General features: G+C 42.2%; 1 pseudogene; it reads right to left on the bottom strand.

The window, feature by feature from the left end:
* Positions 1–1,659: 1,659 nt before the first annotated feature.
* Positions 1,660–3,144, bottom strand: LOC123521551 (annotated as a pseudogene).
* Positions 3,145–3,950: the final 806 nt, after the last annotated feature.

The following is a 3,950-nucleotide window of genomic DNA, read 5'->3' as shown; positions in this document are numbered from 1 at the left end:
CCACAGCTCATCAGGTCTGTCATTAGTGTTCAATGAGTCAAATCTGTTTTGAGGGGTTCTGGAAATGCAGGTGGGATAGACTCCCAGTCATGTTCTGGCTCTCAGGGACTTGTTTTCATGTTCTTCAGCTTTACCCTATGAGCAATTGATGGTCTGTTTCACAGTCCACCCCTGGCCTAGTTTTAGCTTCTGATACTGAGTTTATCCATCCTATCTTCTCATAGATGTAGTCAACTTGTTTTCTGTGTATCCATCTGGAGCTCGCATGTACAGTCACTGTTTGTGTTGTTGAAAAACAATATTTGCTATGCGAAGTCATTGGTCTTACCAGTGTATCTCCAGCTTCATTTCTATCATGAAGACCATATTGTGCAACTAGTGTTTTTTCCTCTTTGTTTCCACCTTTTGCATTCCAATTGTTAATAATTATCAATGCCTCTTGAGTGCATGTTTGATGAAATTTCAGACTGAAGAGATTAGAAGACTTCTTCAATTGCTTCATTACTAGCTTTAGTGGTTGATACATAAATTTGAATAATAGTTGTATTGACTGGTTTTCTTATATGGGAATACACATTATCCTATCACATACAGCTTCCTACTTCTAGAGCTATCTTTTTGATGATTAATACAATGTCATTCCTTTTGAATCTGTCATTCCCAGCATAATAAACCATAGGATTTTCTGATTCAAAAGGGCCAATACTATTCCATTTAAGCCCACTAGTGCATAGGATATTGATTTTTATGTGTTCCATTTCATTTTTGATGACTTCTAATTTTCCTAGATCCCTGCTTCACACATCTGAAGTTCCAATAATTAATTGATGTGTATAGCTGTTTCTTCTTGTGCCCCCTCAGCAAATGAAGGTCTTGAAGGCTTTATTCGCACAGACATTACTCCACCCAGGTCATTATGGCAACTCTACTTTGAGAAGGCAACTCTTCCTCAGTGATATTTTGAGTGCCTTATGACCGGAGGGCTCACTTTCTGCCACTACATCTGACAATGTTTTGCTACTACTAAGGTTTTCAAAATCTGGCAATGTTTGGATGCGATTATAAGATTTTTTAGTGGCTAATCCCTCTGAAATGGACAGCCTATTCTTTCATTGTCTTTACTTGTCTGGAAGCTCTGCTGAAACCGGTTCACTTTGGGTGACCCTACTGGTATTTTAAATACGTGTGACAAAGCTTCCGGCACTACAGCAACACCCGAGCCACCACAGCATGACAAACTGACAGACAGGTGGTGGTCTGGAAGTACCGAAATCACAATTTTGAAAAACGAAGCCATCATCAAACAGCATTGAACGAAGTTTTTGCTTGCCATACACAATACCAAACTCATTGAGTCAACGCCGATTCATAGAAGTCCTGTACGACAAAGCCGTACTACCTCTGTGGATTTATAGGAGCAGAAAGCCTCACCTTTCTGGTGAGCAACTGAGGGATTTGAAGCACCAACCTTGTGGTTTTCAGCCCAACTCTTAAACTAGTAAGTCACCAAAGCTCCTTGCTCATCGTAATAGACTATGCTAAAAGACTGTGTTCAACAAATCAATACGTTTCACCCAAAGAATCTGTTGATCTTTGTGCATCTTTTTTCTTTTTATAGTAAAATTTTATTGTTCAGAATGCGTAGTTGGTTGGACCTGCTCACGCAACTTCCCTGGCTGCTGGGGCGTCTCCGCCCTTGGTGTTCTTGGGGTCAATTACTTGAGCTTTGGGTTTTGAAAGCAGCTTGATAAGTGCTTTACTAAGCAGCTGCTGGAGGGCTGCCCTGGCCAGGGAAGCTAGCACTGTCAGTCTCTCAGAGACGACAGCTGAGGCGATAAGCTGATAGCGGGGAACTTCTTTACAGAGCTTGTCATATGTGGCGTGGTCAAACAAGACCAGGCTACTGAGCTTGACCTGAACTTTGCCTTTGGACCACTTCTCCTTCTGGGCCTGGCCCCAGATTGGTTCACTGGGTCTTTGTCTTTATTGGCTGACTTCCCAGCATCCTTCTTCTTGTCGTCTTTGGCAGCATCGCACAGCTTGGAGAGCAGCTATTACTACGGCAGCCTTGCTAAGATGTCGGACAAAAAACTCTGCATTTTGTTCATCATGCTAATTGTGTCTGTTTCTGATTTCTTTAATCCCTTTTCTACCTTTCGGTTTTCTTTTTTGAAGCACACTGATTTGCTTCATATTATTCATCTCCTTGGTTATTATTTTATTGGTAACTCTAAGTCCTTATGATTCTTTTCCTCATCCTCATGACTTGGACCTTAAGTTTCAAGTTCCGTTGTGATATAATGAGAGAGCTCTTGACATTTTGAAACATCTGCCAGGCTTTCTTTCTACTTGAATGTACATTGACATATTTGCATATTGATATGAAAAATTAGCCCAAAATATATTTTAAAATTATTTTGAAACGACTTGCAATTTAAATGTTTATACGCATCCTCTGTATTATATAAGAAGCCTTGGTGGAGCAGGGAATTAAATATAGACCTGCTAACTGCAAGATCCGCAGTTCGAACCCACCAGCTGTTTCTCGGACAAAACATGAGGCTGTTCATGCTTGAAGATTTAGGAGAACTGTTTGGAACGGTTCTGCCCTGCCCTTTAGAGTCATTATTAGTTGGAATTGCCTAACAGCAGTGGGTTTGACTATGTGATGTAGAGCTAGAGGATTATGTTGTAATCCAATTACTTTTATACCAAATATGCTTGCCCTATTTGTTTATGTATATGAGTTTATGTGCACGAGTTTTCTCATTGGTGCACTTGTTCCTTCAGGCCATTTCACACACGCATGCCAATTTTGTATATTAATTTGTTGAAAGCCTCTAGGCTTCATTAGGACAGAATGTATCAGAAACACTAAAATGGCATGTCATGAAATGCATACATTCATGAGACGTCACCGACTGAGGTCCTAGCAATGTGATCACTTACTCATTTAAATATGCAGTTTAGAAGGCCTCCTTGTTTACCCGTCAACTTTCTATCACTTCCCTTATGGTGGGTGCCAGTGGATTGGTTTGGGACATTTTTCTGATCTGACTACTAGGGGGAAGTTGAGTTGGGAATATATTTTGATTGGTTTTATTGTTGTTGGGTAATGTTGAGTTGACTCTGACTCTTGGCCATGTCACCTATGTAAAACACAACCGAGATAGAGCATATCATATAACACGTAAATATAAGGAGTATTGGTGGCACTGCGGGTTTGGCATTGGACCGCTAACTGCAAGGTCAGCGGTTCAAACCCACCATCAACTCCTCCTGAAAAAGACGAGGCTGTCTGTTGCTATGTGTGAGGCTGAGTTTTCTAGAGAAATAAGAAGAGTGGCATGCATATATGTGGAAGAAAGAACTTTCTATCAAAAAAGAGTTTTATGTGAAGGAAGCAGCCTAGTCCAGCTCGAGTCCACGGGTTCACCGCTGGTGGAGCTCTCGTCAGACTCACTCAGCTGCCAGTGTGTGAAACAGGAAGGCAGATCAGGAAGCTGGGCCATCACAGGCCGAGTGCAGAGTCATGTGGATGCAAGGTCTGCAGAAGCATAGCAGGACACCAGCGACTCTCAGGGACAGCGGGACACATGGTTTGCTGGCCTAGACCCAGAGCCAGACATAGAATCCAAGCAGGGAGGCACGTGAAGAGGGATGAGAGAGAGAGAGAGAGACAGAGACAGAGAGACAGAGAGAGAGAGAGAGATCTTAGCATCTCTCTTATAAACAGGCCCCACCCCCAAGGAGACATCATCAGGCTGTGATCTGACTGAGGGGCTGGACTCCACCCCTCCTTCAGACTGCAATCCTACAATCATACAGGTACAGTTAACATAAAATCTCACCATCACATGCTATAGAGGTTTATGATCTCAGAAACCCTATCCAGGACGATACTGGTCAGAATTGCCTGGATGACTGTGGTTTGCTTTGGGGGTTTATAT

Source organism: Echinops telfairi, unplaced genomic scaffold, assembly GCF_000313985.2.
Source record: "Echinops telfairi isolate 266 unplaced genomic scaffold, ASM31398v2 ScPeMD7_2;HRSCAF=8, whole genome shotgun sequence".
NCBI classification, from domain to species: Eukaryota; Metazoa; Chordata; class Mammalia; order Afrosoricida; family Tenrecidae; genus Echinops; species Echinops telfairi.
The sequence above is the reverse complement of the archived record's forward strand: the minus strand, read 5'-3'. Positions and strand labels throughout refer to the sequence as shown.